General features: G+C 41.7%; 1 protein-coding gene across 10 annotated transcripts in view; it reads left to right on the top strand.

The window, feature by feature from the left end:
- LOC129650181 (transducin-like enhancer protein 4) overlaps nucleotides 1-27,926 on the top strand; it is a 154,289-nt gene that overhangs the window by 91,095 nt on the left and 35,268 nt on the right. The gene's annotated exons all lie outside the window — the stretch shown is intronic.

The following is a 27,926-nucleotide window of genomic DNA, read 5'->3' on the forward strand; positions in this document are numbered from 1 at the left end:
CACTGGCTTTATTTTTCTCCTCTTCATTCCAGATCCTCCCTTGCCCCCACCAGGCTGTATTCTGCCCCCTCACCCACCCCTTCCCTTTAGATTAACACTTGATCTGTGCTACTGCTCTGAGACTTGTGACATTTGTGATTTTAACCTCCCACCCTGGGTGGGGGAGGAGGGAAGTCACTCTTCCATCCCTGGGGCCTGTGGGACAAAGAACCAGGCTCACGAGGCTGAGTACCGAAGGCTGTTTGGAGCCACACAGCAAGAGGCAGCCACAGTCCTGAATACTGTTCTGTGTACATTTACTTGTAGTTGGTGTGTTATGAATTAAGCAGAAACTAAAAGCATGAAGAGACAGTGTATTTATAAACTTTTCCAAACCTACGTAGTTGTCTGGTAAGCCAATAAAACTGCACTGTACAATATGGTAGCCACTAGCCACAGCAAGCTATTAAATTTAAATCAGTTAAAATGAAATAAAATGTAAAAATCTAGTCCCTCAGTTGCACTTGCGACACTTCAAGTCCTTGGCAGCCATGTGTGGCTCCTGTAACTGCCATGCCAGCGCTGCCGTGGGAGAGTACCATCATTACAGAAAGTTCTGTAGGCCAGGGAGAGACTTCTGTACAGGCTCACTGGTTCAGCTGTTTTATCTGGTTAAAACCGACCCCTGATATTCAAAAGCAAAGCTTTCTCCTAATGCATAGAAAATAAGGGGCATGTGTGTATTTTGGTTTTGTAGCTTTACTGTTCAGAAATGGTTGATATGGTCGACTGCATTAATATAGTGATCTTTTAAATGGGTGTAGGCCTTTTTTTTTCTTTCTGGTGGAATTGATTGAGCAGTTTAACGTGAATCTTCCCGGAATGGACCCCCAGGAGATACTTTTTAATGTTTCTAAACAGAAAGTTGTGGTGGTAGGCGGGGCTGAAGGCTGTGCATAACGATGCTCTTTATAATACTCAGAAGGTTAAATGTGGATAAACACTGAAAACAAGGCTTCAGAAAAGCCTCAGTATTATTATGCAGCATTTCTCGGACTGTAGTCCCTGAGACGCACTTCATAAAGCCAATAAAGCGCGCACTGGTGGTCTCCCGTTGCCCTAGCAACGGACCATGGGGCACAGTGTATGTGAAATGCATGAACATCTGTGGATTAATCTTTTTTAGTTTGTTCTTTTCTTGGCACTTATTGGCCCACGTGGGCTTGTGCCTGTGACACTGTGTGTGGAGGGGTAATCTGGAGTATTCCCCAGGGTCTGGCCCAGAAGTGGATGGTGGAGCGGCAAGTGAAGGGAGATGTAGCTTAGTGTTGCATGAAGCAGTGCGGGTGTTTGGCCCCACAGCAGTCTCAGGGCTATATACCTTCGGGTATATAGGGAAATGAATAAAAAATGTCCTAGTAAATCTGGGCATTATTGGGTTTATTGGACTGCCCTGAAAAAATAATCTGTAGAGAAAATTGAAATAATCACTTCTGTTTACACCACAGCTATCTGGACCTGAAAGGTCTCTGACTTATTCCACATCCTTGCACCAGCCCCAGTCCCTGCTCCAGGGATTAGAACCAAACCATATTGGACTAGTCAGAATGAGACTCCTGAATCAGACGTTTAGAATGGAATCTGTTTTGATAATAAAATCTGATAGTAACCTAGTCAGACCTTATTTAGAGAAATTTTAAATTGAGCTGGTGACAGTTCTGTCCTTGGGAGAAGAGAGCAAACTGTGACTAAACAGAGGCACATTGAGGACCAGTACTTTGGTACTGTTGGAGTTGCAGTTACTCCCCTGCTCCTGACGGGAGTGTCTTCAGTTCTTGCCCGCACTGTGCACCCTCCACAGACTGTGTGTATTCCCTTCCTCCTGTCAGTGGCAGATGCTCCCTTGTAAACTGTTTTGCTCACCCTCATCATTTTCAGTTTTCTTCTCTACCTATTTTTCTCCTACCCTTTTTTCCTCAGTCTCCATTCTCCCTTAGGGGTCAGCCCTCTTTCCTGGGGATGAAGGAAGACTATTACTATAAAGTGTCTCATGCTGGCTGTGGTCTGTTATGTATAACATGTGAAGTGAGAAATTTTGTTCATAAATGTCTTAGACAAAACTCTACTTCGTGCTAGTCCATTTGATTTGCTTGATGGTCATTAATATTGAGGGGCATATAAGTAGGAAGAACTCCTTGTCAATTTGTATGTTTTCCTTTGGCTATTAAAAAGGAACAACTGTACCTCTGTAGCTGAGAGATTTTCCTGATTTCCTGTTAGACAGCTAAACAAAGATTATTATTTTAATGGTTTCTGATTTCGCAAGCTTTTGGTCTTGACAGATGAACTTGAAAATTGAGCAGTGCCTTCTAAATTATTTAAAGTAAGTTAGTAGGTGTCAGTTTGGCAGCTGGAGGGCAAATAGGCTTGCATTGGGTCATTGGGATGCATAGTAAAATTAGGTATAGTCCCGCCCCTCAAGTTGTTTTCCTGCTGAAGTATGCAACTTGGGATATGCTGCCTTCTGAGTAGAAAAAAATGCATTAATGAATCCTTCCTCTTCATTTCTTTGAGCTTCCAGTTAGTCCCAGATTCCCTTAAAATGTACATATAGAACTAGTCTGTGCTGTTTGGAGGACTAGCTTCTAAAGGCAATCTTCTGAGGAAGCTGCCAGGGCTAGTGTGCAAATACATGCAAAAAGGGAACCTTTAGCAAACACCAAGGGCAGTGCCAGTGGCAAAGTTCTGTAGGCTTCCCATCTTGATGGTGCCTTTTACTTTTATTCAGATACCATTTTGTAGGAATCAGTGAAACAGTTGGGCCCATAGAGCTAAAATATTATCAGACTTCTGGATGTTTGAATTCCACTCATTTGCTTTTCAAGTAGTTTCTCTGATTGGAAAAAAAAAAAAAAAGTTTTCTGTTGCTGCCTCCAGTAAATAGCCTCTTTTACTTTCAGATGGAATTTTCTTCTTTCAAGAGTTTTTTTAAAAGTTTATCAACTTTGTAATTGTTACTTGAAGGCAGCCTCTGAAATAAAACAGTTATAGGAAATATGAAAGACCTTTAAGAGGGAGTAGAATTCATGTCCTGGACAAATATTTGTTTTTTGAAAGCACAATTCTTTATGCCCCAAACTAAGAATTGTTTGGATATTCCTGGTAAGAAATGAACATTCTACAGCAGTAAATGGCAGTGAGTAAGCTGGCTATAGTGAGGAGAGGAAATGAGTTTGAATGAGTTTGAATCTCTACTGTTTCCTTCATCTGTGTTTGACAGATGTTAAGTGTGTTAAAAGCAGTAATTTTGTAATCTGGTTGTGGAAGGCTGGAAAAGGAAAGAGAACACAAATAATATAGAAGGGAACAGATTTCCAGCATCCTGATATTTTATTCTTACCATATATACTGGTGCAGCAATCAGGAATAATCCTTGAATTCTATTTTTAACTTTTTAATTCTTAATATGTATTTAAAGTATTAATAGAAATAAAATCATACTTTCATTACTGTTGTGGATATATGAATCTATAAAAACAAATGGTACTTAAGGGAAAAATTTCTCACATCATTTTCTTATACACACACAGTATTGCAGTGGAATGTTTGGTGATGGGACAATCTCAAAAGATGAGGTTCCCAAAATTGTACACGATACTTTCCTGTTAGGCCAACCCTTAGCCTTTGTGGGATCTGGTAAAGATTACAAATAGAGTCCCTCAAATTGTATGTTTAAGTATTTTAAAGTTATAAATTCAGTTAATAAATATATCTTCATAATCATCTGAAAGGCCAGGTTTGAATTCACAATTCTCAGGCTCCCGTAGGAGTTCATTGCCGGACAACGTGGGCCTTCACATATTTTTTTGTTGATGCCCCAACTCTCATGTCAAAGCTTCCTTACACCCCAGTGGCACCCCTTTGGTCTGGGTGTGCTCACGCTAATAGTCTTTTTCTTGGAGACTCCAAGAAAAAGACTGGTTAGACTTTGCACGTGGGCCTTTGGGCAGGAAATTTCAGGGTCCTGATACCCAGCTCTTGGTTTAGAGCAAGGTAGGCAGAGGGTGTGGGTGGACATGTCCTCTTGGTCCTAAGAGAAAACTGAATGAGTGCCCAGACCCTGGGTTAGTCCCCTCTTATCGAGCACTTTGGTTTATATGTGATTTCACAAGCCATATGTTTAAGAGAAAAGAAAGAGAAGTGAGGATTTGAAACTGTTACATCTCAGAATAGTTCTTTGTTAAATAAACATCGACATTTTATTCAAAATTAGGCCAGAGAATTGACATTGTCAAATATCATCTTCACAAAAAGTACTTTTAAACTTTGCTTTGTAGGTGGAAACGGCAACCCACTCCAGTATTCTCACCTGGAAAATTCCATGGACAGAGAATTTGTGGTGGTGGGCTACAGTCCATGGGATCGCAAAGAGCCAGACACACCTGAGCCCACACACGTGCAGAACATGCCTGCTGCTAACTCACTTCAGTCGTGTCCGACTCTGTGCGACCCCATAGACGGCAGCCCACCAGGCTCCCCTGTCCCTGGGATTCTCCAGGCCTAGCGAGGCTTTTAAAATACTTCATTAAAAATCATCAGTGTATATTGTACCTGTTCACAGTGCTTGTGAAAGGCACCAGGGTCGTGGGTTGCCCTGAATGGCTTTTCACTGGGCCCCACCCTCAGTCTGGGCCACAGGGAAGTGTGGATCTGTAGTGACAGTGCCCAGCAAGGTTAGACCTAAAAGGATTAGTTGTAAAGACTCTGCTTTCTTAGATTAAAGATTATCACTTGGAGCCAACTCGGGTCATGATTTCTGTTTTCATCTGCTCCTGTCCCTTTCATGTGCTTCCGTGGTTGGACAGCTGGAAGTGCCACAGAAATATTTAAAGAGCCCTGTTCAGTAGTTTACTGGGCAAGTCGTTGAATAATTCACATAACAAATGATTAGACAAGCACTTGTCCATCTGACTGCATTATTCTACATGTTTGCTGAAGCAGAGAAGGAGGAGTGCAGCGTTTCCTCCTCCAGAGGGTATACAGTGGCCGTATTGACCCATCTAGTTATTGGGTTTCAGCCTTTTGTTGACATTGTTGTAAATGAAAGCAGCCCGGAGGAGCTCGGAGCAGCTGGGCTGGATAATTGTGAAGAATTCCTGCTTGTTGCTGTTACCCCCAGTGTTTGCAGTGGGTTGTTTGCTTTGACTTTTGTTGAACTGTTGACAAAAGCATTAGATACAAATGGGAACAAATAAAGTGGTGAGATGCCAGGAGGGCTTGGCAGGAGTAGTGGTTTTCATTTTGATTTAAATAGGGGATGTCGGAACTTATCTAGATGGGAAATGGAAGGTCGTGTCTGTGCGTGTGTGTGTTTGTGTGTGTGTGTCTAGAATTGTTTTCTTTTCAGGTACCTGGGAACTAGCTTGCTGTTTATGTACCTTGGCTTACAGAGGTGAGAGAATTAAGAAGGCCGCCGTGTCTTATAACCTTAAAAAAGCTGCACTGTACTTAATGCCTTCAGGTGTGTTGCTGGCCGGGAATGCTATAACAAATCATTTCTGGATTGCCCCTCCCCAGCTTTAAAAATATATTTTTTTAATAATGGAAGTATTTTGGGTTTGGGAGATGACAGGCATGACATGGAGGTAGGGAGGATTAAGAAAAACAGTATATGCTAAAATAGTATAGCAGAATGGAAGTCATTTACTGGAACGCTTTTAATTTGGTTTAAACAAAATACTCTTTTGTATATTCAAATGGGGAGTAGTTCAGCTGTTGTGAAGCCAGAAAATTAATGGTATTTTTAGTGAAATAGCAAAAGCATGTCAACAACATAGCTGCAGATGATAATGCTGGCATTTTATTCATGAGGAATTATCAGTGCAGGTTACTGGACAACATAGTGTGACTGAAAATGATTGAGTGTCGGAGAAGCCACTGTCCTTCTGCTCGATGATTTTATTTTGCATTTGGTCTTCCTCAGGCTTCATTTGTGCATGTATTTTCCCGTAGTTTCCCTATCATAAACCAGAATGTAAGGTCGTCTTGGCTGAGGCTTGTATGCATATTGCCCCCCTTAAAATGCCTCACAGTGAAGGCTTCTCTCTCTGCGTATTGACTGAAAGGCTACAGAGTGTGTTTTCATTGCCCAGATGGTCAGTGGAGGTGGGTGGCCTTTGGAGAAAGGTCCCTCTGAATAGGTCTCTGGGAGTTGTCTAAAAGCACCAACTGGCAAGACTTCCCACAATGCATGAGGTGGATAACTGTCAAGGAATTTGCCTTCCTGGCAAGTAAAGGATTTGGAATATGTAGTAAGGCCAGAAAAATGTTTATAAAACCTGGGCAAAGATAGAAGCTGCATTTATTAGGAAGTTAAAGCACCCTCTGGAACAGTGCATTTCCATGTTATGATAATGGAAATTGTACCGAAATGTATTTGAATGGTTCTGCTAAGCCATGTCTTTGTGTTTGGTCCCCATTTTGGCCCAGAGCACCCTGGGTACCATCAATAAGACGTCCTTTTATTGGTACTAGTTCACCCAGCGTCAGGGCAGGGAGGCAGCCAGTGCTTCCTCTTCACTGTGTTCTGTTCTCTGGCATTATCTGTTGGATTCTCCTCCTCTGCCAGTGACAAAAAGAATATATGTACGTTTGTGTAATTGTTCTTTGGTTTCAGTTGGCCAAATCTTAAGGAATTCTAGTGGAGAAGAATTTACTGAGTTTATGTTAATAGAAGGAATGTTAGATTATTTTAATCTTTGCAACATTTCTAGTCCTAAAGACTAGTAATCCCTTGGGAGGTGGGTGGCAACTTCATGGGCAAATTTGTTAAAAAGAACTGCAACTCAAATGCTCTGCAAGTTGCAACACAGAGTGATATTTTGTTTATCACTAGGCGATCAAGTAAGTGTAGAGACCTAGATCTGAAGTTCATAAGGAAGAAATCCCTGAGAAGACTGAGTTGGGGATAAACACATGTTTGTGATCAAGTAGGTGATGTGTCTTACAGAAGACCCGAGGGAGGTGGTAGTGAAATCATGCAAGTTAGAAAATAGGCAAAGACAGTAAGGCGCTAAGTTTTCATTGTTAACAAGCCAGAAGGAGTGAGAGAGATTAAGGCTCCACAGACTTGACTCAGCATGATGCCAAATTATAAAATACCCTGGGCAAAAATGTAGTAAAAAGCTTACCCTTGAAAGGAATGAGTTCCAGAGAACCTCACTTAGGCCAAGACAAAGAGGTGGACCCACTTAACCCCTCAGGCTGTGGCCAGGGCCACAAGGGTGAGCATGTTTTGGAGAGACTGGTTTTACAGACAGATCTCTTCCCTCCTCCTCTTTTCCCACTCACTCCTGGAGCAGTATTCATGTTTGTTGTGCTCTTAAAGCTAAAATAACACCCTTGTAAAGGGTGACTCAAGTCGTCTCTTTGTACACTTGGTTTGAACCACATTTCTCAATGCTGGAAAGCCAGTGGGTGTTGGGACCTGTCCACATCAGTGCACATGACACCCTGTGAACCCCAGCCAGCCTGCAGGTGAAAGGCCATGCAGGGATGCTGGTTAGAAAAGCAGGCTGTAGACTCAGGTGGCCTGGGTTCAAACCCTGCGTTCTGCCATTTACCAGCTTTGGGCAGGCTAAATCCCTCATGTTCTATTTTCTGCTGTGAAGGGTGGTAACATACATTTTCAAAGGTGCCTGTCACTTAGTAGATGCTCAGTGAATCTTGCCTTTTTTTTTTTTTTAAGTGTACAGTATGGATAATTTGAAAGTAACTTGGTTCCATGTATTTTTGAGGTGTTTCATATTTAAATTAACTTGCATTTGACAGCAAGTACAAGACTGACATCAGAAAGCAGAAAACTAGAAATGTGCCAGGCTATGGAGGAAAGTATTCTGAGATTAAAATTTTGCTGCAGAAAATCTACAAAATGGACCTTTGTATGTGCAGATGGTTGAGAATTAACTTTACCCAATCTAAACACATATTTAAATATAAAGGGAATTTCATGATTGCGGATAGTTCAGCCTCGACTGAGAATGTGACATGTGACCTTTTTATTTTTTATTTTTTTGAGAACGTGACTTTTATATGTTTTAGAGCCAAAACCAGTTGCTACTCCTGATAGTTGAAATTGGAGACCAAACGAGGAGAACCTTACGGGGTCCTGTCAGCCCATGGTTTTAAAAGCCATTCACCTGCTGTGCCAGCGCTGTGTGCTTCTGCTGGTTGGAGAAGCTGCTAACTAGCCTGACAGTGACCTCCTTACTAGCCAGAGGAGTGACCTGAGGATCGCAGTCTATGGTCTGCCTTGAGTTTTGCTGGGAGCCTCTTTTATCTTCGTGTCAGATGATCTGTAAAATGGACGTCTCCCTCCAGGGCCATAGACCGTCACGATCCTGTGTTCCTCTCATTGTGTGGGGAGAGGGATATACCCAATAGGTGCTTCTTGAGCAGCCAGGACTCTGGCTACTACTACTCCTACTCAGTTTACTACTCACAGACCTAATCCCTGTCATAAGGCTGGCTGGCTGGGGAAGGAACCCACATCCCTGCGCAGTAATACTGATTTATTTGCAGCTCCTTCTCTTCAGGCTGAGTGCACAGCAGTGTCTTGAGGTGAGAGTCGGTCGGTCTTGGGCTTGGCAGGGTGCGTCTGAGGGAACAAGGACACTTGCATCATCTGGATGCAGGGGGTACACAGGCCTGGGTCCTGCAGAGGAAGCAATGGACTGCACCCCACCCCTCTTTGAGTGTGTGCTCCTGAAGGTGAATGTTGACAAAAAAAGGATTCTCACAGGGTGCTACCCATCTGCTGTGTTTCCAATAGCAAGATTAACCTCAGTTTCTCTATAAAAATGTCAGTCTGGAAGATGTCGTATGGCCTGTGCTGCACACATCTGTCTTGCAGGGGTTACAGAAATAAGGAACCCCTCCTTTTGGGGAGAGGGTGCCCAGAATGTGCAGTTAGATTACTCAAAGGGTCAATGCCAACAGAGTCCAAGGAAATGTTACATTTTCTTAGTAGGAGTAACAGAGGCCAGAGTTCTAGAAGCAGGCTTACACTGGGCATAGGGTGGTGCTTCCCTCCAGGGAGAGTGCTGGCACAACTAGGCCTCCTTCCCACGGGGATGGGCAGTGAGGGACCCTGGCAGGTAGGAGTTTAGCTGCCCATGGGGGCCAGGGCCTGTCTGGCAAAGCCTTTGAGGTGTCTTTTCAGAATGACTCTGTTTTCTAAGAATTACCTCGTCTGGATTTTTAGAACCATCTTCCTGGGTGATCAGTGATCACCCTTTCTGTGAAAGAGAGTACCTGAAAACCGCCAGGCTGTATTTGGGGCAGCCCATTTTTACCAGTCACCAGACCGTTTTTAGGAAAGTGACGTCTCCTCCGAAGGCCCAGGAAGCTTTTGTGGGATCAGCTATGCTTGAGAATTCTGAAGTCTTTGTTTCTTCTTCCCTTTTCCTACCCGAGATGCCATTTTGAGAGTGTATTAGCTCAGATTTGGAATCTCACATTTCTCTGGTTATCAGAACTAAACACCAACTGTGTTTCTTTGTAGAGATTTATTTCTATTTAAAAGATAAGGAAAAGGAATATACATCTCTCTAGCTCAAAAAATGCTAAGAAGGAGTAGATTAAGTGGAAAGTTTCTCCAGCCGCAATTAGAGTTCTAAGTACAAGGGAGGGCAGGTGGGCTGCAGAACACTCAGCCCAGGGACTCAACTAAAAATGCTTTAAAAATGTAATTCCAATCAGTTTGGGTAGTCTTAGAACATTACAAGATGTGTGAAAACATACCTTAAATGCCAGCAACCAGTGAAAAGGACATAGTTTCAGAAACCCTACTATAAATTATGTGCCTTTGGCTTTCAAAAATGTAGAGGATGCATCACTGATATTCAGAATAAATATGACAGAGAATTGTACAGTCTTTGCATCTTACAAGAAATGAAATTTTTAAAGACCTAGTTTTGTTTGGCCTAGATTCCCAAATCTTTTTCTGGTTGTCATAACATTTGTTTTGGGAGATGTACAAATCAGCTCTGACTGTAGCAAACACCATTACAACAAAAATATCCCTATAACCACACAATTTCTAGACCCCAACCAAAAATCCACTTACTTAAAACAATATTGAAGGAAACCCAATTCCATTAAGGCTAAATAAGTGGGTTAGTCTTGGAGGTTTTTCCTTCATGATTTACTTAATCTCCTGGAATCCATATACATGAATTGGCAGTAAGTGATTTTAGAAATGTTTGTTTACCTTTGGAATATATTACATGATTTTTAACATGTTGTTTCCTTTTCAGATTATTTTCTGTAGAAGTCCATAAGAAGTATTTGCTTTTGTGGGAGGAGTCCACCCCAGATGAAATGCTTCTGTCTGATTCCCTACATTGCATATTTTGGTTTCTCTTACTTTTATATCTAGAAAGTATCTCATATATAATTTTCCCCTAAGAAAAATTAAAATTCTAGTATAATTTACATTTTGCTTATTGTCAGACACTGAAACCACAGGCTCAGAATACAGTTACAGTGATTGGCCATTGTCACCTGTGAGTAGTGTTGGCTGGCCTCTGGCCCTGGTTGACAGTTGGTTACAATCCTGGCTGTGTTGCTTTCCCTCAGAGGGATGCAGCTTATAGACTGGGCAGTTCTGGTTGGTGGCTCCTGCTTCTGGTGTCCCTGGGCCCAGCACCCTGTCTTCCTCTTTGTTGCCCTCAGCTTCTGCAATCCTTTTGCATGACGCATGCAGGGTCTACTGCTTTCCTGGAAGTTAACGAAAATATCTAAAAGGCAGCTTAGTATAGAGTGAAAACATGCACTTGTAGCCACTGTCATGGGTTCTAGGCAGGTCTACTGCCTGCTCTCTTTGTGATCTTGGACAATAATAATAAAAAATAATTAACACGGTAGATGCATTTATTCTGTGCCGACTAAGTCCTTACAACCATCTTTCTGTTTATTCAAAACAGCCTCCTAAGGTGGAGTTTACTAGTATCTCCAAGTTAGATTGAGGAAAGTGGAACACAGTTGGTTAAGTGATTTGCCACAGTCACCTGGACTAATCAGATGGTAATCAGATGAGTTGATTAGAACTAAGTTAGGTCCCATCACTTCATGGGAAATAGATGGGGAAACAGTGTCAGACTTTATTTTTCTGGGCTCCAAAATCACTGCAGATGGTGACTGCAGCCATGAAATTAAAAGATGCTTACTCCTTGAAAGAAAAGTTATGACCAACCTAGATGGCATATTGAAAAGCAGAGACATTACTTTGCCAACAAAGGTCCATCTAGTCAAGGATATGGTTTATCCAGTGGTCATGTATGGCTGCGAGAGTTGGACTGTGAAGAAAGCTGAGTGCCGAAGAATTGATGCTTTTGAACTGTGGTGTTGGAGAAGACTCTTGAGAGTCCCTTGGACTGCAAGGAGATCCAACCAGTCCATTCTGAAGGAGATCAGTCTTGGGTGTTCTTTGGAAGGAATAATGCTAACACTGAAACTCCAATACTTTGGCTACCTCATGTGAAGAGTTGACTCATTGGAAAAGACTCTGATGCTGGGAGGGATTGGGGGCAGGAGGAGAAGGGGCCAACAGAGGATGAGATGGCTGGATGGCATCACGGACTTGATGGACGTGAGTTTGAGTGAATTCCGGCAGATGGTGATGGACAGGGAGGCCTGGCGTGCTGCAATTCATGGGGTCGCAAAGAGTTGGACACGACTGAGCGACTGAATTGAACTGAACTGAGTCCCCAGAGTTGTCCTCTTCATCTCTACACTAGGATCAATGGAAACATCATCCTATGTATTAATGTCTTACTTGGAATAGGGTTTTTAGAGAGAGGATTAGAGACATGTATGAGGAGACCCTGTGAAGTGTCTCCCACTTAGGAAGACAATTAATAAATTATGTATGAGCTTATCTTTCTTGTCTGTCATATCCAAAAAAATTCAGAATTAATGGATGCTGATTTTGTGTACTTATAATACTGCTGTTGTGATATATCCTTTTGTGTGACTTACTGTTAAGTCACACAAAAGGATATATCATTTTTGTAATTCTAAGGACATTACATTCATGTCCTTAGAATGTAAGCTCTTTGCATGGGTGGTGTGTGTTTTTCATACTTCATATTTTGTGGACTTCCAAAATGATAATTTGAGGCCATTTTTATTTCACAGCCTTTTGGAATGTCATTACACAATCCTGTGTGTGTTTTTGTGTCAAATTTCTCATATCCACCAGATGTATCCTCCTCCTCTTACAGCTCGGAATCTGTTGTCTGATTAAAAATTATGTAGATGAAAAATCTGACAAAGATTTTAACTTGCAGCTTCATCCACTTGCTGGAGATTAATAGGAATACTCTTATAGTAACAAAATTCACTAATTTGGGTTTTATAGTTTGATATCATTGTCATTTCATGGAGAAGCAAGGGTAAGTTTTTTGTTTTTTATAATCACTGCATTTAGTGATACTTTCTACCTTTGGTGTCTATAAGCATGTATGATGTTTGTGTCTGTGCTTACTGCTCTTTATTAATTGATGAAAAAACAAATGCTTGTGCTTCCCGTGTTTTGGCTGTTATTCTTATCAGCTAACTTTTCGAGCTTTAGGACAAGGGTTGAGGAGGGACCTCTTGTGTTTCATAGCTTAGAAGGCCCCTGTGTACAGTTCTGAGTTTTCCTTCCCAGTCTCTCTATTTTGTCCCTCTTCTGCTACCCTTCCCCCTCCAAAAAGGACAACTTGGTACCTTTAGAATAGAACAGACAGGATAGTTGGGTGGCAATCACAGAGGAATGAATGCTTGATTCCAGTGCTGAATCAATTTGTTGAGGATAACTTGAAACTTAAGTTGAAGCCTGCGTATGATGGAGATTTTTCTTTTAAAATACCAAATTGAGGGCCAGTGGCTTGACAAAAGTATTTCTTGCTGATTTGTGAGTCTACTTGCAAAGAATTAATACAACATCTATTTCTGCTTTATTGACTATGCTAAAACCTTTGATTGTGTGGATCACAATAAACTGCAAAATTCTGAAAGAGATGGGAATACCAGACCACCTGATGTGCCTCTTGAGAAACCTCTGTGCAGGTCAGGAAGCAACAGAACTGGACATGGAACAACAGACTGTTCCAAATAGGAAAAGAAGTACGTCAAGGCTGTATGTTGTCACCCTGCTTATTTAACTTATATGCAGAGTACATCATGAGAAACGCTGGGCTGGAAGAAGCACAAGCTGGAATCAAGATTGCCGGGAGAAATATCAATAACCTCAGATATGCAGATTACACCACCCTTATGGCAGAAAGTGAAGAAGAACTAAAGAGCCTCTTGATGAAAGTGAAAGAGGAGAGTGAAAAAGCTGGCTTAAAGCTCAACATTCAGAAAACTAAGATCATAGCATCCGGTCCCATCACTTCATGGCAAATAGATGAGAAAACAGTGGAAACAGTGTCAGACTTTATTTTTCTGGGCTCCAAAATCACTGCAGATGGTGATTACAGCCATGAAATTAAAAGATGCTTACTCCTTGGAAGGAGAGTTATGACCAACCTAGACAGCATATTAAAAAGCAGAGACATTACTTTGTCCACAAAGATCCGTCTAGTCAAGGCTATGGTTTTTCCAGTAGTCATGTATGGATGTGAGAGTTGGAAAGAGAGATAAGAGAAAAAGAAAAGAGAGAAAGCGAGAAAGAAAGTGAGCGCTGAAGAATTGATGTTTTTGAGCTGTGATGTTGGAGAAGACTCTTGAGAGTCCCTTGGACTGCAAGGACATCCAACCAGTCCATCCTAAAGGAGATCAGTCCTGGGTGTTCATTGGAAGGACTGAAGCTGAAGCTGAAACTCCAATATTTGGCTACCTCATGCAAAGAGTTGACTCATTGGAAAAGACTCTGATGCTGGGAGGGATTGGGGGCAGGAGGAGAAGGGGACGACAGAGGATGAGGTGGCTGGATGGCATCACCAACTCAATGGACATGAGTTTGAATGAACTCCGGGAGTTGGTGATGGACAGGGAAGCCTGGTGTGCTGCGGTTCATGGCGTCGCAAAGAGTTGGACACGACTGAGTGACTGGACTGAACTGAATACACAGAAATTAAATTTTGTTTATCTGACCTTGAACAAACCACTTTAATTTAAAACAAAAATAAAGCATGATATCAGGCTATCCTGTAAATTCAGAGTGTATAGTCATTAACAGCTCTTTGTGACTGGGGGCTGCACCATCCCTCTCTTTCATTTCCTAAGCAGTGTCAGTACCACCCTGATTAGTCATTTACTTCTGTCTTAAGCACAGTTCTCAGCTTTACATTATGGAGGTCAAGTGAAGTGATAGAAATGGTACCTTAGACTCTTGTCCCAGTCACTGTGAACTCATTGGATCACAGGCCTCATGAAGCAGGATGCTTAAAGCTAGATTGCCCTGGTGGACTGGCAGGAAGGAGGCAATATTTTATGCTCATTTTATTCTACTGCCGTATTTGATAGTCTGTTAATCGCCACTGATGTTTATTTTAGATACTCTAATTAATAAGATGTTTCACTGTTCTAGCTCCCCAAGGCCTTCCAGAAAAGCACAACCGAGAAGTAAATAAATTATTGCTTTTGTTACCACTGAAATTATTTTGGGTCAATAGTCTAACTTATTGAGTGCATTTTATTACTTTTTAAAATAAAATATATAGAAAGAGGGGGAAAAAAAGCCAACTACGGACCACATTCAGGGGATCTGCCACATTATCTGACCTTGGACATGCCCTCTATTCTCTGTAAGCCTCAGGTTTCCCACTGGGTTGCATGACCACTCAGGTTTTTCTGAACCTAGCATTTGTGGTGTACTGTATGATACACCCTATGAAGTATTTTGTTTACATACTATTTAGTGGCAGTGCGTTAGTGTGTAAAAGCCCCAGTGTGTTAATTGGAGCTTGGTGTCATTCTTTTATACACTCAGGTGTTCTGAATGAAATGTCGGAGCTCCTTCAGACTTGTTGAGCAATACTTGTTCAGTATTTTAATTTACTTCCTATGTTTGAAGATGCATTTTCCATCATAAATCCATGTTACAGTGATGGTTTTAGCCATGAATCAAACAGTGGTATAATTGAATGATAATGGATTTGAAATTGGATAGATCTAGGTTCAAATCAGAATCTTTCTTAGACTTGCAAGTTACTCAATTTCTCCCAATTAGATTCTTTATAATAATAATGTTATCCATTTCATTGGGTTATTACAAGATTGAATGAGACAGTGTGTTTAAAGTACCTTGTGAAGTGCTTGGCCTCTAGTCAGTTCTCAGTAAATGCCAATATCATGTATTCAAAATAGTATTCTAGCTAATTCAGAATTACTATTTGCATGCTATTGTTGTACTGCCTAGAATTAACTAAGTTTGTGGCATCTTTTGAAAGATATCCACGGTGGAAATCATAGCAATAGGAGAAGGAAATGGCAACCCACTCCAGTATTCTTGCCTAGAGAATCCCAGAGATGGGGGAGCCTGGTGGGCTGCCGTATATGGGGTCGCACAGGGTCGGACACGACTGAAGCGACTTAGCAGCAGCAGCAGACCACTAGAGCATCCAGACCACGTGTTGCAGACCAGCGTTAGGTCCATGTTATCTGCATGTCTTACCTCATTTTCAGGGTGTCCTTTCCTTTTCCTTCAAGGTGTTCATTGTAATTATCTGTAACTACTGAATTTTGATAACAGCAAGGGACAAGATGACATGGTAGGGACTTTTCAACTTGATAATCACAGGTCCTAATCACATGTTGTATCTTCATTGGGCTTTTTGTAAGACACTACTGTATTTTGAATTTATATATAATTATTGATAGATTTACCTTTTATTTCCTTTTCTGGAAACAAACTTACATCGAGCCTGTACTATCCCAGTAGTTTACAGATGAGGCATCCTTCCAGTTATCCTACTTCTGAATTTTGTAGGCTTGTCATTAAATTTATACCTGTGTAGTTGTACAATTGTGGGTGCTTTTTTGCTTGTAGCATCAGATGTGGGCAGTGTACGAAGTTCTTTACATTTATGAAATTCAGAAATTTCAGAGGGAGGATTACTGAAAGATTAACCTAACCAGATGGTCTAAATGAAATTTCTCTTTTGAATTCCTATTTGTATATAAAGGTGAGTATCAGATCCATGGTCAGAGGAGCCTGGCAGGCTACAGTCCATGGGGTCCCAAAGAGTTAGACACAACTTAACAACTAGACAATAACAACAGCAACATCATCAGATCAGTAATTTGTTAGCACAGCAAGTAGTGAGTAATACAGTTGTGATATAAGTGAGAGAGCTATGTTGTACTGTATTCAGTCCCTATGTCTCTTATAGAAATTAGTAGGAATTATGTGAACTATATTCAGAAATACATGAAATACGATGCAAAGTAGAAATTATGCGTATTTACCAAAGATCCAGGGATGATGAGTTTCATCAAGTTAGAGGTGTAAACCGGCCTCTTTGACAATTAGAACCTTTGTAAACTTATGACTCGGTGAGGCTAATGAGATAAGGCCAAAAATATTGTGTAGGCTTTAATCTGTATAATTGTCTTGGATAAACATACTTATTTATCAGCAGAATTCAGTTACAAACTTGAATTGGAAACCATCTGCAGACTTGGTTCTAATCCTAGCTTTTCCTGTTGCTAGCTGCAGTACCTCAGACAAGTCCCACATCTGCTTTTTTACGTTGTGTTAAGGTCAGAGCTTCTCTGATAGCTCAGCTGGTAAAGAGTCCGCCTGTAATGCGGGAGACCTGGGTTAGATCCCTGGGTTGGGAAGATCCCCTAGAGAAGGGAAAGGCTACCCACTCCAATATTTTGGCCTGGAGAATTCCATGGACTGTATAGTCTACGGGGTCGCAAAGAGTTGGACCCCACTGAGTGAATTTCACTCAACATTCACTCAATGTCAGAGTAGTTGGACCAGGAGCTCTCCAAGCTTGTGTCTACATCTAAAAATTCAGATTAAATCCAGGGAAAATTGCATATTGATGAGTTAAAAATAAGTCTCTGAGTATACTTTATCCAGAGAAGGCAATGGCACCCCACTCCAGTACTCTTGCCTGGAAAATCCCATGGGTGGAGGAGCCTGGTAGGCTGCAGTCCATGGGGTTGCGAAGGGTCGGACACGACTGAGCGACTTGACTTTCACTTTTCACTTTCATGCATTAGAGAAGGAAATGGCAACCCACTCCAGTGTTCTTTCCTGGAGAATCCCAGGGACGGGGGAGCGTGGTGGGCTGCCGTCTGTGGGGTCGCACAGAGTCGGACATGACTGAAGCGACTTAGCAGCAGCAGCAGCATACTTTATCCACCGTGATGAAAGGAACTGTTCATCTGCCAGTTCAATAAACACTATATTGTTCTTCATGTTGAGGTGTGCAAATGAAAATAGCTTATATATTTGTTGGATTTTTAGGTATTTGTCAGATAAAGTGCTTACTTCATGCAGGATGCTGTAGCAGAGGCAAAGGTCTCTTGGGCACAGACTTTTTTCTTTGAGTAACAGGACATACACACTAAGAAGGTCCGAAGATCTCTAGCTTTCAGATTACCGGGTGGTGGAGTTCTCTGGGGAATTGGAGATTCAATGTCTCTGTTAAGGTGACTCTTCTAAAAGCTTATTGCCTTTTCTAGCCACACAGCCACAGGTATTTAGTGATTCATTGGGTAATTTATTAGGAAAGTCATACTGCATACTTTCCAAGGATTCATTAACTGCCTACTAGACATTATTTTATGTATTTTTTAAATTTGATTTTTTTTTTTAATGACTTTTGAGTAGCATGCTACTGCTAAGTCACTTCAGTCGTGTCCAACTCTGTATGACCCCATAGACGGCAGCCCACCAGGCTCCCCCGTCCCTGGGATTCTCCAGGCAAGAACACTGGAGTGGGTTGCCATTTCCTTCTCCAATGCATGAAAGTGGAAAGTGAAAGTGAAGTCGCTCAGTCGTGTCCGACCCTCAGTGACCCCACGGACTGCAGCCTACCAGCCTCCTCCATCCATGGGATTTTCCAGGCAGGAGTACTAGAGTGGGGTGCCATTGCCTTCTCCGTTTGAGTAGCATAAGAAAATGTTATTAGTGAAATCTTGGTTAGCTTGAACTCACCCTACCTGGATCTAAAGTAACCTGTTGTTGTAAAGACGTAGTGCATGAGGAAGGCCACCCTAGTGCAGAAGTTGGCAGTTGCTTAGTTTGGATCAGGAATTATCATATTTTGTGGTTTTTCTTAAAACTTTATTTTAAAAGAGAGGGCAAGATAAAATGAATACTCAGAGTCTTATAAGATTAGGCAGGCCCCCATTTCCCTATCCACTACTCTGAAATCCAAAAATCTGTGGAAACAAAGTGGGTTTTTGTTTGGGGTGTGTGTTTTTTTTGACTATGGAAACACTAATGTTTGATTATGGGGTGCTGTCCCACATCCTGCTACAGTAAATGTATCTTACTGCCTTTCTCAAATTCCAGAAATACTAAATGCCAAAGCTCATCTGGCCCCCAAGAATTTCCTGACGTGCAGTGTCTAAGTACAGCCTTGGGACTTCTGTACTTATCTTATCTCTAACTTTTTCATGGACAGAAGGCTTTGAGGGCAAAGACCTTGTCCTTTTCAGCTTTGAACACTCCTGTATTACTGTCAGGGTGCCTCTGTTACAGTAGTCATTTGTTATACTCTTGAATAAATCAGGGAAGGGAAAGAAGAATGTTTGGACAACATTAGCCCCTTCTCCTCTAAACCAATCAGTCGGCAATTTCTTATCCAGTGTCATAAGCACAGTTTAAGTCATGAAACTGAAGTTATCAGATGACAATTTATGACCTTTCTCTTGCATTTAAAAATCACTATAGTCAAAATGCTCCAGCATCTCTCGGGGTGGAGTGCAGACCACACCTTGCAGACCCTCCATTCTCCTCTTGGCTCTTGTTGAGGGCACCCTGGGGGAAAATACGGGAATACACCACATTTCCTTGCAGTTATATAGACCAGACTGAGGGGGTGGGCAAGCTTTGGCCCACAGGCCAAATCCATTTCCTGGTTCTGTATGTGGGGTTGGCAGGGAGTGACCTATGAGCTATAAGACTGGTTGTTTTTATTGTTTAGTTGCTCCTGTCCAGCTCTTTCGTGAGACCCCATGGTGGTATATACATTTTAAAGGGTTGTAAACAAAACTTACGCAATATACATATTATGTAACCTCCAAAACCTAATAAATCTGATTGCTGTCAAGCCATTTCCAGAAAAAGTTGGCTAACCTTTGATTTAGACCATTAATTTAACTCCCAGTTTACTTCTCCCTGTCTTTAGAAAGAATTCTTTCCTTCTCATCCCTGTTCTCCCTTTAGGAATCTACTGACTCAATGGTCGTTCTTCTAGGTCTTAGGTGGTACTTGTTTTCATGAAATGATAACCCTTAAAGATAGTTTTTATCCACCGTTTAAAATCTCAGGAGGAAATTTAGATGAATACAAGATGTAGAATTAATCTGAGCATAAATAAACATGAAGTTGAGAGTTGTTTTAATGCTCTCATATGGAGAGAACCAATTACAGAGCTTCCTCCGTACCTTTCCTGACTAATTACATGAAGATATAATTTCTTTGATCCCTTTATCTTCGAAATTCCTTTGATTCACAAAATTGTGTACATAATTTGAATACTGAGAATTATTTCAAAAATATTGACCTGGGAAAATATTGCTTTTTAAAGATAGGGCATTTTAAAAATAACCATATCTAAATTGTGTAATCCTGGAGTATCACTGTAACTTAGAATTCATACTGTGAGCCATTCTGTTTTTTTCTAAATTATTTCAGCTACATCTATATACAGTTTTTTATATCTTGTCTTTTTACTTCACGAATTGATAAAGTGAGAATAATCTCATTGACCTTGTCATATTCTCCTTATTTTTTGTCAGGGTGTTTGTGACAGTCACTTGAGGTCTTGAGTCAGAATCCCTGTATTCTAATGCCAGCTTTATTTCTCTCCATCTGTGTGACCTTATGCAGTCACTTACCTCACTAGAGTTCTGTTTGCTCATCACTAACATGGTGGTGTTAATACTATCCTAACAAAGTTTAGGGAAGGGCAGATACAATGATATAAGTAGAAATTACTTGAAAATTACAGTGTTTTTCATATGTTAGTTGGGGCTGGTGCCGCAATAATGAATTTATGAGAGTTTACCATTTATACATGTCATTTCATTTCTTAATTAGACATTATCAGGCTGAGAACCATAAAGGAATGAGTTTACTTTTTATTTTACATTATTTTCATTTATTCCAGTATAGGTAGCTTGAAAAGGAGGAGCATTTTTTTCCTGTAGTGCATATTCTCAATTAAATGATTATGTCAGTTAGCAGTGCTGTGTAATAAACCTTCCAAGACTTAATGGTATAAAGTGAAAACTATTTGTTATATCTCATTAGTTTTTGTGTTAGCTGTGGAGTTGGGAAGAGTTCTTCGGCCTGCGCTGGGCTGATCTTGGCTAAATTTGCTGGGTAATTTAGAATGTCTTCAGCTCTTCCTCATGTATCTCTTGTACCCACCCCTCCAACAGGCTAAGGCTTGTTCTTTTGGCAGCAGCAGAGTCCAGGAGAACCTCTCCTGCATTGTTTGCTACTGTACCATTGGCCAGAACAAGTCACGTGACCAAACGTGGACACAGGGACATGTGAAAATTGTGGCCACTATTGTAGTCCGTCTACTCAATGGTCTTAGAGGTAAAGAAAAATCGGCCCAAGTGGGAACCAGATGGTAGCCTGGCATTTTTGTCATGGAGGTTTCTGTTCTTGAGAACACCTTGCATAATTTCAGTGCTTACATACTCCCAGTCCTCATCGCTGTACCAGAACTGCAACAGCCTCTTGATGTAACTCTTTGGCAGAGAATAGCCCACACCCAAATGTGAACCTCTTGTGTTTTAAATAATACAAAGAATATTGTTTCCAAGACAACTTTGATGAAATGTCAGCTTTCTCTAGGTTCTAAACCCACATAAGAAGCATTGTTATCCTCGTTCCTGCTGGGTAATTTGTATACTGCAGTAGTTTGTTTGAAAACATGCCTGTTGTTCTTTGAAATATGCTTAATGCTAGATGAGAGAGCAGTGTTTTTTTTTTTTTTTTTTTTTTTTCCTGTTTATGTAAGCTCATTTCTAAAGCATTTAAAATAAAGAGCTTGGGCATGTATGGTATTTAAAAACCCTTCACATGATGTTTTTAAAACAGATCAATTTCAGCATTAAAATGTTAGGAATTCAGCCAAGGAAAATTCAACTTGGATTGTATAGCTGTAATGATAATGTATTATAACCATCTTCTTTGAAAGTGATTGTACCAGCAGAGTTAAACCTGGTGAATTACATAATTTAAGAGTGTTTGCCAGAACACTGTTGTAGGGGGATTATTCAAACCTTTCCTAAACAACGGCAAAACGAAAGATGGATTGTAGTTTGAGGTATTTAAATCACAAGAAGAGTCACAAAATATCTAAAGATAACTCATTTGAATTGAACAGAAGGTCATATGTCTGAATGTCAGTTATCATGCTTAACTACTTGGCAGAATATTAGGATGTAAGAGTGTGATTTCTGTTTTTTAGCTACTTTGGCTTGAATTAAAAATGTCTTCTGTTTGCTTATTACTTATCCAAAAAGTGTTTTCAAGTCAGAAGTAACTTCATGATGGAGACTATTGATTTCAGATGTGTACTTCCAAACAATTAAGAAAATGTATGTATCACATCATTTAAGCGTATCATTAATCTTTTCAAAGCTTTGTTTTTTTTAAGGAGAAAACACATGTATTCTTACTTTATCCCTAACCCAGAAGCCCTGTGTCTCAAGGAGCCACCCAGCACACAAGGTGTGTGTTTGTGGGTCTCACATCCTATTTCCTGCTGCCCTGCCTCACTCAGAGTCTTGAGTCAGAGAGAATGTTTTGGGGGGTCAAGTTCATTATTTCACAGTATAAATATTTTTCCTTTGGCTAAGGGGTACAGATTGAATTCCTTAGTACTTCCAAAGGTGGAGATGAGGCAGGACTCTGAAAGAAATGAGAAAGGAGTAGGAGAGCTTTTGTGTGGAAATCTAGCTTTAAAAAAGCCAGTGCCTCTTCCTTAACACTGAGGCCACATGGATGTGGTGGGAAAGTCCTCTAGAAGAAGTAGTTCCTGAGACACATCAGCGACATGACTGTCACCATTATTTGGGTGGGGGCAGGCAAATACATGAACTGAGAGAAAGGCCACATCAAGATAGAAGCAGAGATTGGAGCCATGCTGCCACAAACCAAGCAGTACCAAGGATTACCAGCCACTCCCAGAAGCTGGAGAGACAAGGAAGGATTCTTCCCAGAGCCTTCAAAGGGAGCATGGCCCTGCCGACACCTTGATCTCACACTTCAGCCTCCAGACCTGAGAGAGAATAAGCTTCTGTTGTTTCAGCCACCTGGTTTGTGGGAGTTTGCTTGGCAGCCCTAGTAAATTAATACAGCTCCCAAGAGTTAAGTTTATCTGTCAGTTTTGTTTCATCATCAGGATAGTTAGTAATTGCCATGTGATACTAAATATAGTGACAGTCTACATATAATAAGCCATAAAACTTACCTGTTAAATGTTTTGTAAAGATATGTTATTCAGTGGCTAGTCAGGTACAGTCCCTGTGCTCAGGCTCCAGGAATATAGTGGTGAAAAGGACAGAAATGTTTACTGTCCTGGGGCTCAACGTTTTATTTTTATTGGGGAAGAGACACATTCATTGCAGGATTAACAATGATGAAATTGCTTCAGTGGCTTTTACGTAGCCTGTGTTCTTGTTCCCCTTTTTGCATCCTCTGAAATCTTAATTGACCTTTGGATCCAGTCTTCTGTGATGCAACAAGCCCTGCCAGTTCTTCTCACTTCCTCGTGGACTTGGGTCAGTCTGGCCGCACATGGTGTGCAGAAGTGCACTTTGCACTCCTTAGAGTTGTGTGGTCACTTGAGGTGGCCCCAAGGATGCCACATTTTCTGTCTTGTCTCCATCGCCCTTCAAAAAACGAACTGGAGACCTTGGAACTTTCCCTTCTCTTGGTTTGGGGTTTTGTTTTGTTTTTACATGTTCTAATGCCCTTTTCATCTTTCCTATTTACAGAATTGGTGAGTTTTCACTTTATACGTGTTTGAGGGAATTCTTGGCCTAAGTCAGATAGGTGTGAAGGCAGCCCGATCAGTCAGATGTAATGAAGCAAGCCCCTTTGTCATCCCCTTACCCCGTTTGTGTCCTCTTTGATTAATGATGCCTTGCTGCTCTCTATACAGATTTGGTTTCTTTTCACAGTATGCAGGCATCATTCCCTGTGCCTTTTATTAAAACCAGAAGATCATCTTCTAGTATGTGCCCTGTGTTAGCTTGCCTGAGTTACTTTAGCCCTTGGGATTCAGGTTTCTTCCTGTAGAAAGTGACGAGGTTGAAGTGGTCAGGTGCTTCTCAAAACTGGTAATGAGTGCGGATTCAGTAATGTCAGCAATGTCAGTAGGTAGGGGGTGGGCCTGCGATGCTGCATTTCTTACAAGCTCTCAGAAGATCTCATGGCTGCTGGACAGTGAACCATACCTTGAGTAACGGGGACAAGATGACATCTCTCGTCCCTTGCACCTAAAGTTGATAGATTTCCCGCTTTGTTCAGGGGGAGTCTGTTCATATATGTGAGCTCACATCCAGAAGGCCTCCCGCTGATCTTGCCGCCCAGTCTTCTCCCATCCCCTCCACGCTGTGATCCAACAGAAAGGACCAGGGATGCTCCATGCTGTCTGGTAGTTCTGGAAAGAGCCAGATGTCTGCAGTTCTTGTTTATAGCTTAACCTGTTTTCTTTTCTCTCTGACTGAAGCTAAACCCACGATCTAATACACAATTAGCGCTAGCCTTCAGGTTACATAGTCCTTTTTGTGGCTGTTTGCCTTGGGTTTCCCCCATTCTTTACTCTCATGGTAATGGTAGATTTATAACTGTCCTCATAACTGTGATTAAATGTCTCAATTCTTTTGCTTTATGTGGCATTCTTGGCCACTTAATTACACCACATTTAATGGTATGTTGTTGCTGTCAGTGCAGTTGGATTGCAGTGTGGATAGCATCTTTGGGTATTTTGAAAAATGTTCCTATCATACAATTTGAGCCTGTAAATAGAAATGCTGAGCATGCATAAATGCGCTTTAAGAAATTATTTCTTTATTACTGTTTAGTTGAACTGATGGCGACACTAAACATCAAGACTTTGATGTTTTATATAGCATTCTTCCCCACTAATTAACTTCATTAGTGCAGTTAATTATGGGGGAAGAATACTGTGTAAAACATCAAAGTCTTGATGTTTAATCACAGCTTAAAAAAGAAGTTTTATACTCTTCGATTGCCAAACACATTCCAATTAACTGAAGGAAGGTCAGAAATTCTGTTTTCCCTCCTCTGGTCTTCAAAGCTTTTCCCGACTCTTTCCTGGTTGACCGTTGGTTACTGGTTACTTGAACCCAAGTGTTAATCTAGACAAGCTGACAGAGGCATGTGGAGGGTGAAATCTTTTCCCACAAGCTATAAACCGGCAGAACCGAGACTCAGTTTCTGCGAGAGGCAGTGAAGAAGGCAACTAACACAGAAATGAGTACTTGGTTTTCTCTTGTGCCCTGTCATTTTATTATTAGCTTAGAGCCCCTCCATTTTCTTATATGTTACCATATGTTGCCCTTCTGAGCCACTTTGCAAATGTCAGATAGGCATTTTTCCTTAATAAGCTCTGACTGCAAAGCTGAGGACACATACCTGTTTTAAAGGGATAGGCTGTAAGTGGGGGCACTGCTAAGTTGATTATGTGAATTCTCAAATGACTAAGCGACATAGCAGTAGTCAAGCAACAGGAACAACAAGAATTCCTTCTCAGGTCATTTCCCTATGGTGTGTGCTATATCAGTTTTTATTGTTTTTGTTTTTGTTTTAATCAAGCAGGGGTTTATGATAGCAATAATGTAATTCAGATAAGCAATTATTATAATTGACCTTGGTGATGAGTATCCTTGGCTTTTACCACAGTTTGCTTAATACCTGAGGATGGCCAATTATCTCATAATGCCCACTTTATTGAGATTATTGTTTTAATTATGGCACTCAGAATACATCACTTTGTCAGCATTTGTAGACCTGTGTGTGGTAACACCACGTTCAGGCGTTCAGAGATGTGGAGAGCTCCGGGGCTCATCAAGTGACACGGTCATGGCTTTTCTCTCCCTCAGCTCAGGACTAGGATTTTGAAAGACATAATTTTTTTACCAGTTAAACGTGGTTCTTCCTTGGGTGAGCAGCCGCAGGGAGATAAAGTCTAGGCTGCTGTCACTGTTGCTGAGTTAATTGTGCTCTGGGAGGTGACTTAGCTAATACGTAGGCGGGTCTGGTCCATTAGGAGTTCTAATGACAGGAAGCCACAGCTGCTGCTGATTTTCTAAAAGTCTCAACTTCAGAATCACCTGGGGGCTTTTAAGTTGCCTAGTTGCACCCCTCCAGTGAAAGTGCTGGGTGCAGCCCAGGTGGGGTCTTCTTTAAGCTCCACAGGTGATTCTGACACTGGTGATTGCTGCCAGAGTGGAGAACCATGCCAGGTCCTGAATTGGTTGCTCCCTGCCCCTTGTCTCAGCCAATGACATCATCCCGGGGAGGATAACACCTTCTGAAGTCTTTGTGGCACCATGCTTGTTCTCCTCCACGTCCTTCCAGACTTGGCCTAGCCTCCTCTCATGCCCGAAATGGCCTTAGCACAGGTTTGGACCCTAATAGTGTTTTCTCCTCCTTCCCAAACAGTGCTCAGTCTATCTCTCCTGTGGGAAGTCTCTCAGTGGGTTAATCCTAGTCCTTCTGGAACGGTCACTGTGCTCTTGCATAATCCATTCTGCTGACCACAGAAATGGGTCTTACCTTCCTTCCTTTAAAGTTTCTTTGAGTTAAGAAACAGTATTTATTCTTCAGCATCTGTCTTGAATACCCGACACTCCACCTTATAGGAATTTAGTTCTGATTGATGAGATCAGTTGTTTCCAACCCTCCCCTCTCCCGGACTCTGTGATAAGCCTGGAAGATGCTGTTCACATGCTGCATGTGGTCCCTCCAGGACCTTAAGTTTAGGAGCATTCTTGTGGTATACCTAAGACTCATGCCTTTCTTTTTCCAGTACTAACCTTGATCAGATTACAGATAGATAAGGATGACATCACTGTGTTAACAAACTTGATTCCATTCTAATTATACACATACATCTATCTATACCTGTGTACACTCAGGAATACACACACATACTTAGGTGCACGCACACATATGTGTTACTATGAAGTAAAACACTGAGTTGGGTTACACCCCAGCATCTCTCTGAAATCCATCTTCTTTTTCCCTTCTTCAACGCTCCCTCCAGTCCAAGCCACCAGCATCTCCCTTGGACCACTGTTTTGTTCCAAAGCCCTGTTCGCTGGCAGACCCACTTAAGCCCATACATCAGCACTTATAAAGCAGGGATGCCAAAAATGATGAAAGCTCAGCCTTGATGGGGCTTCCCAGGTGACTCTTGTAAAGAGCCTACCTGCCAATGCAGGAGACTTAAGAGATCCAATCTCTGGGTTGGGAAGATCCCCTGGAGGAGGGCATGGCAACCCACTCCAGTATTCTTGCCGGGAGAATCACATGGTCAGAGGAGCCTGCAGGCTGCAGTCCACAGGGTCACAAAAGAGTCGGACACAACTTAAGGGGCTTAGCAGGCACACACAGCTTTGATGATCTGATTCAGAATTATGCTACTTTAACATTCATGTAAGGTTGCTGTTGTACACTTAGTTGTCTTCATTTTTAATTACCAAGAGTGGAAGTAGGCAACATAATCTTTCTCCTCTTAAGTGCTTTTAAAAGTCTTAACTCTGACTCTGGCTCCCCTCTAACATAGAACTTTTCAAAGATATCCTGAGTGATTTTTAAGAACGTGCTCCTCTTCAGGGGCACTTAGAATAAAACACAGGCTTCACCATGGCCTGCTGCGCCCTGCACAGCCTCACCCCTCCCTCCTTCCAACATGGCCTTCCCACGCTCCCTCCGCTGCAGGCGCCCAGCCCTTCTGTCCCTCTCTGGGGCCTGTGCCTGAGCCCGTCTGTCTGTCTATAGCAGTGTTCTCCTAGCTGTCACGTGACTGGCTCTAGTTCCCCTGTCAGCCTGCGTGTCCTCTCTTTTAAGAGGCTGTCCCTGACCACCCTGTCATTAGTCTCAGTCTTAACATCTGGTTTATCTGCTTTGTAAAACACTGCCATTTGCACTTATTACATTATTGATTTATTAATTTCTTAATAATAATGTTTCTTTACTGGGAGTGCTCTCTGAGGATAGGGTCCTCAGCCTCCCTCTCTGTTGTGTTCAAGTCACTGCTGTGGGGCCCAGCAGAGTGCCTGCCACCTGGTCGGTACTCGAGTCAGTAGTAGCTGGTGGTATTCTTTTATTAATGCGAGGGTGGGTGGTGTCCGTGCTGTTTCTTAACACCCCATTAGTCCTGACAGCTCACTCACTGTGGAGTCATTTGTGAAGTTCCACTTAAGTTGGGATTGCAAGTCTGGTCTTCACCCTGTTTGTTAACCCTAACTCCAGGTCAGGCTGGAAGGTGTGTTTGGCGTGAATTCTGCAAATCAGGGGAAAGAGAAGAAATTCTCAGGAGAGCAGCAAGCCAAGGGGGCAAGTAGATGCCCAAACTGAAGAATACGCTGTCGGAAATGTTCAAATTTGGACAGATAGGGTGGCTTTTCCCCATAATCTGAGGGTTGAGAAACTGCCCATAACTCTCTTTGAACTCTTTCAAAGGAAGGCAAGAGGAGACTTGCCCAGATTGGGC

This window comes from Bubalus kerabau, chromosome 4, assembly GCF_029407905.1.
Source record: "Bubalus kerabau isolate K-KA32 ecotype Philippines breed swamp buffalo chromosome 4, PCC_UOA_SB_1v2, whole genome shotgun sequence".
In the NCBI taxonomy this organism is placed as follows: Eukaryota; Metazoa; Chordata; class Mammalia; order Artiodactyla; family Bovidae; genus Bubalus; species Bubalus kerabau.